General features: G+C 39.4%; 1 protein-coding gene across 1 annotated transcript in view; it reads right to left on the reverse strand.

Moving 5' to 3' along the window:
• The window catches only part of PLD5 (phospholipase D family member 5), a 415,978-nt gene that overhangs the window by 224,225 nt on the left and 176,551 nt on the right, over positions 1-15,202 (reverse strand). The window lies entirely within an intron of this gene.

Here is a 15,202-nt window from a genome sequence, read left to right on the forward strand (position 1 = left end):
TACATCAAGACTTCCAAATGAATTTGCTCTTTTTCTTTCTAATCAAAAGTAGTCCAGAAAAGATGACTATAAGACCCATTACTGCAAATTAAAAATGAAACACAAGGTGGCTCAGTAATTATTCTCAGCTCCCTGTTACCACCACCATGCAAACTGCGTTTAAACTCTGTATCCTCTCACTTTTCCCATCTCATCTTCCTCTTAAGATCTTTATGGGCAATGACTTCAGGAAAGATGCTCTCTGTGGTCAGGATGAATTCTGCACTTTGATCAAAAAACTGAATCTATCAGATGCCAGCATCATGGGTCTTTAAGCGACACCATGTATTTCAAAACGCTGAATAAAATCTTAACCAACGTTCATAGTGTTGATATGATTTTCACTTAGAAACCCAAGTCCAAGTTTCAGGTGTCAAAATAAATCATGTCCTTATCTTTAGGCCCAAGTATTATAATGTTATCCCTATGTCCAGGGGTTCATGGTCAAAGGTGAAAGAAAACAAGGCTATGTTACTAGGTAAGAGCCATGACCACTGGGACAAATAATTTTGCCTACATTCCTTTTATTAGATAAATTGAGATCGGGAGAAGAGGAGAAAGGACCATTTTTAAAAATATTTTTTTGCAGCTTCTAGGGAGTATTTTCAGAAGGAGCAAGAGTGACCTTTGACCAGGCAGCCAGGAGCACTCTCTTAGCAATGGGACACATATATGCACAGATCTGCATGCACACGCACATGGATTTCAGACCTTTGGTGAAACCAGCTGGCTTTGTTTCCTCCTACAACCCTCTTGCCCTTCATCCCTGCAGCCAGATAGTCTCCAAAGAATCATGGAATCTTCTAAAGTACAGTGTCCAGTTTGTCCAGGGGCAGCCTCAGGTTACAGATTTCACAGAAAGATGTAGTTTGGAAATAATGATGTTTCTGTGACCAGGCACTATCAGTTCAAATGGTTGTTTCTTTCTAGTGTTTTCTAACCTTCCCTCAGGTCTCATCTCACAGAAGAACCTGTTCCAAGTCCATTCGTGCCTGTCATTATGTTCTACTGCACATTCAGGGATAAAGTGGGAGAAAACACAAGTAAGATATACCATTGATCTTTAACCACATGCTCTGGATATCTCTAGGGCATGGGTTGTTTTATTCCTTCCATCTACAAGCAATAAGCAAAGAGCCTAACAAATAGAAGGTGCTCAAGAGGTGGTTATTGTATAAACAAATACAGAGTGAATGAATGAAATGAAAATCACCATGCAAATGGAGAGCAACAAGAGATTTCTTTTAGTGACCTTTCTGAAAAAAAAAAAACAAAAACGGTTCATTTCCATTTTGGTGACCGTAAATCTTGCAGCTCATTCTTTTTCACACTGTTTGGGAGCTAGAGGCAAATCTATGGGCCAAGCTTATCAACTCTGCAAAATTCTGCAGAACAGATTATGCATTCATCCTTGCTCCTTTACTTGGCATTCATCCTTGAATCTTCACTAATTTTATTTTTAAGAAGCAGCACTGTAAACTTGTTGAAGGCTCAGACTTTAGAAAAAGATTGCTTGGATTCTGCCACTTAATAGCTGTATGCCCTTGGGCAAGTATTTAGTCTTTATGCTTTAGATTCTTTGTCTGTAAAATGGGTATAATAATAACTGCCTTATAGAATTGTTATTAAAAATTAAATTAAATAAGATGCTTTATGTAAGTACTTAGAACAGTGCCCCAAAAATAAAGAGCACTAAATGAGTGCCATTGTTAGTATATTGTACTAACATGCATCTCTGTAAGCTGTAAGCTTACAGAGATGTACATGCATCTCTGTAAGCTGCCTCAAATATTTTGGGGAAACAAGGTAAAGATATGAACAAACCAAAACATACAACAAAAAATGTAAGTAGGTCTAGAGAAAGGCTGAGAGATAGACCGAGACAGAGAAGAACAGGAAGAAATAAGACAAAAAGAGAGAAAAGAAATGTGAGCTGGAAGTTTTCTAGGATAAAATTAAGAAACTAATCTAGATCAGTACTCAGAATTCAAAGCAGCATTTCTCAAACTTAAGCATGTATCTATTGCATATTGAAAAGCAGAGACATTACTTTGCCAACAAAGGTCTTTCTAGTCAAGGCTATGGTTTTTCCAGTGGTCATGTGTGGATGCGAGAGTTGGACTGTGAAGAAAGCCGAGCACCGAAGAATTAATGCTTCTGAACTGTGGTGTTGGAGAAGACTCTCGAGAGTCCCTTGGACTGCAAGGAGATCCAACCAGTCCATTCTGAAGGACATCAGCCCTGGGTGTTCTTTGGAAGGAATGATGCTAAAGCTGAAACTCCAGTACTTTGGCCACCTCATGTGAAGAGTTGACTCATTGGAAAAGACCCTGATGATGGGAGGGATTGGGGGCAGGAGGAGAAGGGGACAACAGAGGATGAGATGGCTGGATGGCATCACCAACTTGATGGACATGAGTTTGAGTGAACTCTGGGAGTTGGTGATGGACAGGGAGGCCTGGCGTGCTGCGATTCACGGGGTCGCAAAGAGTCAGACACGACTGAGCAACTGAACTGAACTGAACTGAAATTACCTGGAGGGCTTATTAAAACATTCACTGATGAGCCCCACTTCCAGAGTTTTTGATTCATTAGGTCTGGGGTGGGGCCCACAAACATGCGTTTATAACAAGTTCCCATGGGGATGTTGATGCTCCCAGTCCAGGTGCCATACTTTGATGTATCAAAGTGTCATCTCTACTAAATGCTGCTTAATACATGTTCATCATTCAAATCCACCTGCCTACAGTAGTTTATTTTCAAACATTAAAGGGATCATGATAAATACATCCTACTAATCCAAATGTAAATCTTGTAATTTATTTTTCTTTGTGAAGGTTTAAAAAATTAAACAATAATTTTTTTAACTTTTTGAATAAATTTTCTTCTGCTCTTGATATTTTAATGATACTCATCATTCATATAATCACAAAATGTTTCCTGTTAGCTATTTAATATTAAAAAGAAAATAAATCACCAGGGTCCCACTGAGATATAACTGTCATCAACATTTTTTTCTGGTTCTTTCCTATACCACATCTACCTATATAGAAATCTGATAATATTTATAGCATTCTTTATACAGTTTTAATCCTGCTTTTTGTACAAAATCATGTTTTACTATATTAAATACTCTTTTAAAGCACAGTTTTAAGTTGTTGTATAGTGTTTCACTACATGAAAAATAATTCTCTCCTTTGCTCACAAATCTTTCCTTCAAAGCCACTAATTTTACGACAGAAATAAAGATTAAACATTTCCCCCATTTTATTCATTTCTCTATAATTATAAATAGAAAAAAACAAAAAAACTTTTAGAGATTTAAAATAATATAATGATATTCACATTAATTTAGTACAGAAGAGCCTCTAACTCAGGATAATATAATTAAATATTTTCTCAGAATCCTAGAGACAGCAGCATGTCAGCTATATAGTGGGTACTGTATGCAGGTCAAGAAGCAACAGTCAGAACCAGACATGGAACAATGAACTGGTTCAAAATTCAGAAAAGAGTATGTCAAGGCTATATATTGTCACCCTGTTTATTTAACTTATATGCAAAATACATCATGTGAAATGCTGGACTGGATGAATCACAAGCTGGAATCAAGATTGCTGGGATAAATATCAACAAACTCAGGTATGCAGATGACATCACCCTAATGGCAGAAGGCCAAGAGGAACTAAAGAGCCTTTTGATGAAAGTGAAAGAGGAGAGTGAAAAAGTTGGCTTAAAACTCAACATTCAAAAAATTAAGATCATGGCATCTGGTCTCATCACTTCATGGCAAACAGATTGGGGGGGGAGGGGTGGAGAAAACACTGGCAGATTTTATTTTCTTGGGCTCCAAAATCACTACAGACAGTGACTGCACCTATGAAATTAAAAGATGTTTGCTCCTTGGAAAAAAGCCATGAAAAACCTAGACAGCATATTCAAAATTCAAAAAAGCATATTCAAAAACCTAGACATTACTTTGCTGACAAAGGTCCATATAATCAAAGCTATGGTTTTTCTAGTGGTCAAATATGGATGTGAAAGTTGTACCATGAAGAAGACTGAGCACTGAAAAATTGATGCCTTTGACCTGTGGTGTTGGAGAAGACTTTAAGAGTCCCTTGGACAGTAAAGAGATGAAACCAATCTTAAAGGAAATTAACCCTGAATATTCATTGCAAGGACTAATGCTGAAGCTCCAATACTTTGGCCACCTGATTTGAAAAGCCTACTCATGGCATCACCGACTCAATGGACATGAGTTTGAGCAAACTTCGGGAGATAACGAAGGACAGGGAAATCTGGCCTGCTGCAGTTCATGGGGTCGCAGAGTTGGACATAATTTAGCAACTGAACAACAGCAACAAAGTCTTAAATAATCTAAACTTCTAACTTAAGAATGTAGAAATTTTTTTTAAAAAAAGCAAGATAAAATGAAATTGGAGAAATGGAAATGATACAGACCAGAATTCATTTAAAGAGAAAATTGAAAATACCAAGAAGATTTAACAATGAAACAAAAGCCTGGTTCTTTTGGAAGATCAATAAAATTGATAAATTTTCAGCTATACATATATGAAAAAAGAAAGAAGACACTAATTGAAAAAAGCTCTATAAAGTCACATAAAAATGAACCATAAAGAAGGTAATGTTATGAATAAATTGAAATTAATCAGTGTAGATAAAATGGACAACTTTGCAAAATAAAATTATTAAACCTCACTCAACAAGAAACAGGTAAACTTAATACCCTTATATCAATGAAAGGAAATGAGTTTTTAAATTTAAAACATTCACACAGAAGAAACTCCAAGTTTAGGTGGTATCATTTTAGAAATCAGTTCAGTTCAGTTCAGTGGCTCAGTTGTGTCCGACGCTTTGCGACCCCATGGACTGCAGCATGCCAGGCTTCCCTGCCCATCACCAACCCTGGAGCTTACTCAAACTCATGTCCATTGAGTCAGTGATTCCATCCAACCATCTCATTCTCTGTCGTCCCCTTCTCCTCCTGCCTTCAATCTTTACCAGCATCAGGGCCTTTTCCAGTGAGTCAGTTCTTTTCATCAGGTGGCCAAAGTATGGAGTTTCGGCTTCAGCATCAGTCCTTCCAATGAATATTCAGGACTGATTTCCTTTAGAATGGACTGGTTGGATCTCCTTGCAGTCCAGGGGACTCTCAAGAGTCTTCTCCAACACCATACTTCAAAAACATCAATTCTTCAGCTTTCAGCTTTCTTTATAGTCCAACTCTCACATCCATACATGACTACTGGAAAAACCATAGCTTTGAGTAGACGGACCTTTGCCAGCAAAGTAATGTCTCTGCTTTTTAATATGCTGTCTAGGTTGGTCACATCTTTTCTTCTAGGGAGCAACTGTCTTTTAATTTCATGGCTGCAGTCACCATCTGCAGTGACTTTGGAGCCCAAGAAAATAAAGTCTCTCACTGTTGCCATTGTTTCACATCTATTTGCCATGAAGTGATGGGACTGGATGCCATGATCTCAGCTTTCTGAATGTTGAGTTTTAAGCCAACTTTTCACTCTCTTTCACTTTCATCAGGGGGCTCTTTAGTTCTTCTTCGCTTTCTGCCATAGGGGTGGTATCATCTGCATATCTGAGGTTATTGACATTTGTCCTGGCAATCTTGATTCCAGCTTGTGCTTCATCCAGCCTGGCATTTCGCATGATGTATTCTGCATATAAGTTAAATAAGCAGGGTGACAATATAGCTTTGACATACCCCTTTCCCCATTTGGAACCAGTCTGTTGTTCCATGTCCAGTTCTGTTGCTTCTTGACCTGCATACAGATTTCTCAGGAGGCAGGTCAGGTGGTCTGGTATTCCCATCTCTTTCAGAATTTTCCACAGTTTGTTGTGATCCACACAGTCAAAGGCTTTGGCATAGTCAATAAAGCAGAAATAGATGTTTTTCTGGAACTCTCTGCTTTTTCAATGATCCAACGGATTTTGGCAATTTGATCTCTGGTTCCTCTGTCTTTTCTAAATCCAGATCAAACATCTGGAAATTCATGGTTCACGTACTGTTGAAGCCTGGCTTGGAGAACTTTGAGCATTACTTTACTAGTGTGTGAGATGAGTGCAACTGTGTGGTAGTTTGAGCATTCTTTGGCATTGCCTTTCTTTGGGATGGGAATGAAACCGACCTTTTCCAGTCCTGTGGCCACTGCTGAGTTTTCCAAATTTGTGGCATATTGACTGCAGCACTTTCACAGCACCATCTTTCAGGATTTGAAATAGCTCAACTGGAATTCCATCACCTCCACTAGCTTTGTTTGTAGTGATGCTTCCTAAGGCCCACTTGACTTCACATTCCAGGATGTCTGGCTCTAGGTCAGTGATCACACCATCATGATTATCTGGGTCATGAAGATCTTTTTTGTAGAGTTCTTCTGTGTATTCTTGCCACCTCTTCTTGATATCTTCTGCTTCTGTTAGGTCCATACAATTTCTGTCCTTTATTGAGCCAATCTTTGCATGAAATGTTCCTTTGGTATCTCTAATTTTCTTGAAGAGATCTCTAGTCTTTCCCATTCTGTTGTTTTCCTCTATTTCTTTGCACTGATTTTAGAAATAAACATTATCAATTCCATAAAAATTTTTCCAGAAAATGGAAGAGAGGGAAAAACTTCCCAACACATTCTGAGGTTACTATTACCCTGATAGAAAAACCAAACACTTAAAAAAACTTTTTTCTATTGTTAAATGATGCACTGCCTAGAAAACCAAGACACTACAGTCATATTGCAACATTTATTTAATGTCTACCCAACTCAAAAGGAGCACAGGGAGGGATCTGCAATGGCCATAACCTCAACAGGGAACAGAATTTCTCAATTTTCTTCAGAATTTTTACAACAATTGCAGAAGATCTTATCCATCGGAGCACACCTTGAACTGAAAGATAAAACACCAGCTACACAGTCTGCCTTTTTTTTTTTTTTTAATGCCTAATACAGTTCTCCCAGTGGTACTTAAGGTGTCCCTCTTTCAGGAAATTTTAACTCTTTTTACCAGACCAATAATGAAAATTATTTATACAGTAACATAAAGGCTTATATTTTTTCCCTTTCAAGGACATGCAAATTCATTATCTGATCATGCATGAATTTTCTGCCTTTTGGTCTTTTTCACTAAATTGAGCTCTTTGAGTTCTACAGTCTTGCCTAAATCTACATGCATGGCATGGCAGACATGATCGATAAACATTTATTGAATAACTGATGAATAAATAATAAGGGGAAAGGGTTAAAAAATCAAAATGATGATTGTTGTTTTTTACAATCCTGTTTATTTATTATTTATACACTTTCCCATGGATTCCCATAACAGAAGAACTTTTATTTGTAAAATTGAACATGAAAAAAATTAAAGAGATCAAAATTAGCTAACACAAAGGATAACACTGTAGTGGAGATGGCATCTTTTCCAAAATATCAGGATGGAAAACAAAAACTCAAGTTTGCGTCAACATGTTAACTGAGCACAAGAACCTACTCCCAATATTATACTAAATCATTAGAGATGAAGAACAGATATAATAATGATAATGATAATTCTATAATAGTGTTTGACAACTAAAAGTTACCTTTGATGGACAAGAAATTTTGAAGATTTACTGTAAATTAGATTGATGAAGGAGATAAAAGCCCAAGACAGATATGCATACATACATGGTAAGTCACTTCAATTGTGTCCAACTCTGTGCGACCCTACTGTAACCCATCTGCTCCTCTGTCCATGGAATTCTCCAGGCAAGAATACTGGAGTCATTGCCATTTCCTATTCCAGGGGATCTTCCTCACCCAGGGATTGAACCCATGTCTGTTACTTCTCCTGCCTTGACAAGTGGGTTCTTTCCCACTATTGCCACCTGGGAATCCCCAAGACACACATGCTGCTGCTGCTGCTGCTAAGTCACTTCAGTCATGTCCGACTCTGTGCAACCCCATAGACGGCAGCCCACCAGGCTCCCCTGTCCTGGGATTCTCCAAGCAAGAACACTGGAGTGGGCTGCCATTTCCTTCTCCAATGCGTGAAAGTGAAAGTGAAGTCACTAAGTCGTGTCCAACTCTTTGCAACCCCATGGACTGCAGCCCACCATGCTCCTCCGTCCATGGGATTTTCCAGGCAAGAGCACTGGAGTGGGGTGCCATTGCCTTGGAAAACACAAACAGCTATAAAGGAGAGCTCTAAGTGTAGAGGTGATAGAATGAACTGGAAGGAACTTTGGAATGACAGACACTATACAGGCACACCTCAGAGATATTGCAGGCTTGGTTCCAGACCACTGCAATAAAGTAAATATCATCATAAAGTGAAAGTGAAGTCGCTCAGTCGTGTCTGACTCTTTGTGACCCCGTGGACTGTAGCCCACCAGGCTCCTTCATCCATGGGATTCTCCAGGCAAGAATACTGGAGTGGGTTGCCATTTCCTTCTCCAGGGGATCTTCCCTGCCCAGGGATCGAACACAGGTCTCCCGCATTGCAGGCAAACGCTTTAACCTCTGAGCCACCAGGGACAGCAAATATCATAATAAAGTAAGCCACAAATATTTCGGTTTCCCAGTACTTATAAATTTATGTTTACACCATAGTGAAGTCTATTAAGTGTAAAATAGCATTATGTCTAAAAAAACAATGCACATATCTTCACTAAAATGCTTTATTGGCACTAAAAGTGCCAACCATCGTCTGAGCTTTCCGTGAGTCATCGTATTTTTGCTGGTGGAGGGTGTTGCCTTGATGTTGATGGCTGCTGGCTGATCAGGGTGGTGGTTGCTGGAGAATGGGGTGACTGCAGCAATTTCTTAAAATAAGACATGAGTGTAGTTTGCCACATCAGTTGATTCTTCCTTTCATGAGTGATTTCTCTGTAACATGCAATGGCAATGTTATCTTTTACCCACCATAGAACTTCTTTCAGAATTGTAGTCAATCTTCTCACGCACTGCTGTGGCTTAATCAACTAAGTTTATGTAATAATCTCAATCCTCTGTTGTCATTTCAACAGTCTTCACAGCCTCTTCACCAGGAGTGGATTCCATCCCAAGAAACCACTTTCTTTGTTCATTCATAAAAAGCAACTCCGCATCTGTTCAAGTTTGACCATTGCAGTAATTCAGTCATACTTTCAGACTCTACTTCCAATTCTAGTTACTTCCTTCAACGAAGTCTTGAAACCCTCAAGGTACACTTAGAATGTTCAGTAAACCATGTTGTAAACAGATTTGATATCATCCAGACTCAGTTGTTCCGTTCATAGAACACAGGCAGAGTAAATTTAATGTAATTCTTAAGGGCCTTAGGATTTTTGAAATGATAAATGAGCACTGGCTTCAACTTAAAGTCATTGGCTGCCTCTAACAAGAGAGTCAGCCTATCTTTTGAAGTTCTGAAGTCAGGCATTGACTTTCCTATATAGCTAGGAGGGCTTCCCTTATGGCTCATCTGGTGAAGAATCCACCTGTAATGCAGGAGACCTGGGTTTGATTCCTGGGTTGGGAAGATCCCTGGAAGAAGGGAAAGGCTACTCTCTCCAGTATTCTGGCCTGGAGAATTCCATGGACTGTATAGTCCATGGGATGGCAAAGAGTCAGACCCGACTGAGTGACTTTCACCTTTTCACTATAACTATGAAAGTCCTAGATGGCATCTTCTTCTAATATAAGGTTGTTTTGTCCACACTGATATGTCTTTCAATATATCATAGTAAGCCCAAGTCCTTTCTGCTTACTGTGATTGGAGATTTTTTTCTGAAGTCAGTTGGTTAAGACTGCTTCATGTTTTTTATACAAATTATTTTTTCCCAATCACAGTAAAGGTTGATATGTCATCCAATTGGGGGCAAAAGAAAAAAATCTGTCATTTCATATAGCCACCTTCATTAATTATCTTGGCCAGATCTTCTAACTTCTTGCAGCTTCTACATCAGCACTTGCTGCTTCATCTTGCACTTCTGTTATAGAGATATCTTCCTTCCTTTAAGTTCATGAACCAACCTCTGATAACTTAAAACTTTTCTTCTGAAATTTCCTTATCTTTATCAGCATTCATAGAATTGAATATGCAACCTCAAAGTTGCATCTTCCTATATACAGAAAAGTGCTAAATTAATTAACTCTGCACTTAATGACCACATACTTGCAGTCTGTAGATCTGTATTGTGGAGGATGGGCAAAGAAGTATAATACAATATGATCTATACCTCTATGGGGCTGGGGAGAGGGATGTGACTGTAATCCATTTCATGGAAGAGTTCCATAAGTTCAGTTCAGTTCAGTCACTCAGTTGTGTCCGACTCTTTGAGACCCCTGAACCTCAGCATGCCAGGCCTCCCTGTCCATCTGAACAGGCCAGTTCTGTTGCCTCCCACCTTCTCTTCTATGCACATCTAATTTCTGGAATACAGAATTAGGGATTTCCTCTATACTCATCATGAAGAGAAACAAGGTATTTTGAATATTAGTGAATGAACAAGACTGCTTTATATAAGTCTGTAAGAAGCAGCCGATATTTAATGGCTAAAATGTTATACTTTCATGTTCTCTGTGCCCCCACTTCCATTATAGATAAAGTTAAACAAAAAGTAACAACAAATTGACAGCTGGTCTTTGAAAAGTTGAGGGCTTATTCCTCAAAAGCCGTGTATTCTACACTCTGCTTTTAACAAGCTGAGAAAAAGCTCTGAATCTTTCAATATATCAAAGTAAGTCCAAGTCCTTTCAACTTACAGTGAAAGTCAGTTGGTTAAGACTGTTTTATGTTTCTTTTATAAATTACTTCCTGATCACAGTAAAGTTTGATATTTTATCCAGTTGGAGGCAAAAGAAAAAACATTGCTGACAAAACTCAACAATCTTTATTTTAAACTAATTAAAATGTAAAGAAAAGCAAGGATTGACTTTGGATATAACAGTAAAGTGAGCAAAAAAGTAAATTTTATCTTTCATCCCATGTTCAGTTTCCTCTTATTTGAAAAAGGAACACACACATACACACACACACACCCCCCACCACAGTTATAAAAGGGTGTGCTTAGGGAAGCTTGGAGTTGGAGTGGGATGGAACTTAAAGCCTTCTAATCTTAATTTGCCACTCAGTGCAGGGGTCTCTTTGGCAACAACACCATGCTTCTCTGCTAAGACACGTCTAGCTACCAGTCTCCCTACTTAATGAGTCAGCACTAATTTCTGAAAGTTCTTCAGTTCAGTTCAGTTGCTCAGTCCTGTCTGACTCTTTGCGACCCCATGAACCCCATGAACCCTATGCACCCGCAGCACGCCTCCCTGTCCATCACCAACTCCCAGAGTCCATCCAAACCTATGTCCATTGTCGGTGATGCCATCCAACCGTCTCACCCTCTGTCGTCCCCTTCTCCTCCTGCCCCCAATCCCTCCCAGCATCAGGGTCTTTTCCAATGAGTCAACTCTTCGTATCAGGTGGCCAAAGTATTGGAGTTTCAGCTTCAACATCAGTCCATCCAATGAACACCCAGGACTGAACTCCTTTATGGTGGACTGGTTGGATCTCCTTGCAGTCCAAGGGACTCTCAAGAGTCTTCTCCAACACCACAGTTCAAAAGCATAAATTCTTCAGTGCTCAGCTTTCTTCATATTCCAACTCTCACATCCATACATGACCACTGGAAAAACCATACCCTTGACTAGATGGACCTTTGTTGGCAAAGTAATGTCTCTGCTTTTTAATATGCTGTCTAGGTTGGTCATAACTTTCCTTCCAAGGAGTAAGCATCTTTTAATTTCATGGCTGCAGTCACCATCTGCAGTGATTTTGGAGCCCAGAAAAATAAAGTCAGCCACTGTTTCCCCATCTATTTGCCATGAAGTGATGGGACCAGATGCCATATCTTAGTTTTCTGAATGTTGAGCTTTAAGCCAACTTTTTCACTCTCCTCTTTCACTTTCATCAAGAGGCTCTTTAGTTCTTCTTCACTTTCTGCCGTAAGGGTGGTGTCATCTGCATATCTGAGGTGATTGATATTTCTCCCAGCAATCTTGATTCCAGCTTGTGCTTCCTCCAGCCCAGCGTTTCTGATTATGTACTCTGCATAGAAGTTAAATAAGCAGGGCGACAATATAGAGCCTTGACGAACTCCTTTTCCTATTTGGAACCAGTCTCTTGTTCCATGTCCAGTTCTAACTATTGCTTCCTGACCTGCATACAGGTTTCTCAAGAGGCAGGTCAGGTGGTCTGGTGTTCCCATCTCTTTCAGAATTTTCCACAGTTTATTGTGATCCACACAGTCAAAGGCTTTGGCATAGTCAATAAAGCAGAAATAGATGTTTTTCTGGAACTCTCTTGCTTTTTTGATGATCCAGTGGATATTGGCAATTTGATCTCTTGTTCCTCTGCCTTTTCTAAAACCAGCTTGAATATCTGGAAGTTCATGGTTCTTATTGACATGCAAAGACATTTAGTGAACAGAAGCATATCTTGGATCGCCATGACTAATGCCTATCCAGATGGCCCCTTTCCCTCTTACTTCTTCCTAACTCTCTTTGCCTCTTTTTGTCCTCCTCCCCTCCCCATCCCTTTGTCTCCCTCATTAGTCTCTCTCTTTTTGGACTTCCTTCTCTCCCTTATCTCTTCACTGCTTTCCATCTCTGTCACTGTTGTTACTCTCTTTCAAAACTTCCAATCCCCTGCCCCCACACATCCCAGTCTTCTCCTGTTCCTCTGCTCCCAACTCTCAATCCACTCTGGAGCTTCTGTGGGAATTCACTCTCCTTCCACCCTGATTACCAGGAAGGAGTCCTGAAAAAAATACAAATAATAATATCCTGAGGCAATAGATAAAGAAATGTACTTTTGTAATATAGACAAGTCAAGTCATTAAGAGTAGAAGGGAGAAGGGAAGAGGTAAATATTTTAGTACATAAACAGATTTCAACAGAATTCAAATCTTGTTTAATTAACAGCACTGTAGGAAAAATGTTGTCTACTGCTTTTACATATACCAACCTGTCCTTCTCCCCGAACCATTAATTTATCAACTTTCTTTTTCAAAGACTCAGACAAAAGTCCATCACAAGCCACACATGCAGGCATAGCTACTTTCATATACCTAGCAGGATGATCTATAAGAACACTGCTTTGTGAAGCCAGGGAGAATGTAGCAATATCTAAACAAAGCACCACTTTGAGCCACGGAACAATCACTTTCTGCAAAGAGAGTGTGGTCTCAGGCTGAAAGGAAGCTGAGTTGAGTTGCTGTCAGGCTATACATAAATCTTCCTTTGGTTTAGCCATTCATAGCAATTGCTCTTCAAGCTTTCATGCCTTCCTACCACAACATATTTATCACTCCCGCAAAAGCAAAACAAAACACCTTACAAATTCTGAAGCCACAAAATCAATTTATTAGAAGATCATAAGAGAACCTCTACTCAATGTTCTGTGATGACCTAAATGGGAAGGAAATTTTAAAAAAGAGAGAGAGAGAGGATATATGTATACAATGGAGAAGGAAATGGCAATCCCTCTAGTATTCTTGCCTGAAAATTTCCATGGACAGAGGAGCCTGGCAAGCTACAGTCCATGGGGCCACAAAGAGTCAGCCACAACTGAGCAACTGAGCACATATGTATAAATAGAGCTGATTCATTTCACTGTACAGTAGAAACTAATACAACATTGTAAAGTAACTATACTCTTAATAAGAATTAATTTTAAAAAAGATCAAGGAACTGGGAAGAGAAAAAGAGTAAGTATGGTTTTCACATTCTTTCTTTTCTTCCCTGGAGCAATGCTCCATCAATCTCTCCATTTATCACAAAGGCTGATGTGGGTTCTACTTCCTCATCAAGGTTCCATATACATGGACAGGGATAACTATCACCAATTACATATGGCTTTAGAGTTTACAAAGCCGTTATGTATACAAGTCTGTATACATAACTTGTATGTATACACTGCTTCTCCTTTCCTGATCTTCTGTCTTTGGGTCATGATCCCTGAGCTGCCCACACCTACCTTCAGAGTCCTCAGGCAGTGGAATCAGGCTAGATGTTTGTTTAGGGCTGTTTCTGGGCAGAGAATGGTCAGGAGTGATGGATCCAAGCCCTAGGAACTATGCTGTATAGTTTTCTAAAAGGTCTAAGTAGTGTTTCTTGCACTGCAAGGACATCAAATCAGGGATTTCATAGCTGCTTGCCTCACAGAGCAGTTTAATTTTTTATAGTAAACACAGCTTCTCCCCACAAAAGCACCTGAGAATGGCTGCCTTGTTATTCATTCTAAGCAACGGAATCTCATATTCTACATTAGGAACTTGACCTAGTCCCAGGACAACCTCACATAGGAGGCTTGATATCCTGGGGAAACAGTGGTAGATGAATAAACAGATAAATAACTCAACAACAACAACAAAATAAACAACTTCATTAAAAAGTGGGCAAAGGACTTGAATAGACATTTCTCTAAAGAAGATATACAAATGGTGCTAAACATCAATTTGCTGCTGCTGCTGCTAAGTCGCTTCAGTCGTGTCCGACTCTGTGCGACCCCATAGATGGCAGCCCACCAGGCTCCCCCGTCCCTGGGATTCTCCAGGCAAGAACACTGGAGTGGGTTGCCATTTCCTTCTCCAATGCATGAAAGTGAAAAGTGAAAGTGAAGTCGCTCAGTTGTGTCTGACTCTTCGCGACCCCACGGACTGCAGCCTAACAGGCTCCTCCGCCCATGGGATTTTCCAGGCAAGAACATTGGAGTGGGTTGCCATTGCCTTCTCTGAAACATCACTTTAGGGAAATGCAAATCAAAATCACAATGAGATACTACTTCATAATCATTAGGATGGCTAGTATCCAAAATAAACAAAGAAAAACAAAAAAACAAAAACCAGTGTTTGTGAGGATGTGGAGTAACTGGAACCCTTGAGCATTGCTGGTGAGAATGTAAAATGGTGATGACCCTATGGAAAATGATCTAGCAGTTCCTCAGAAAATAATAGAATACACTATATGATCCAGCCATTCCACTTCTAAATGGAAAGAATGGAAAGCAGGGACTCCAACAGAGATTTATACATCCATGTTCTTAGCTGCATTATTCACAACATCCAAAAGGTAGAAACAGTCCAAATCAGTGGATGAATGGATAAATAAATCATGTCTTTAGC

Source organism: Bubalus bubalis, chromosome 5, assembly GCF_019923935.1.
Source record: "Bubalus bubalis isolate 160015118507 breed Murrah chromosome 5, NDDB_SH_1, whole genome shotgun sequence".
NCBI lineage: Eukaryota > Metazoa > Chordata > Mammalia > Artiodactyla > Bovidae > Bubalus > Bubalus bubalis.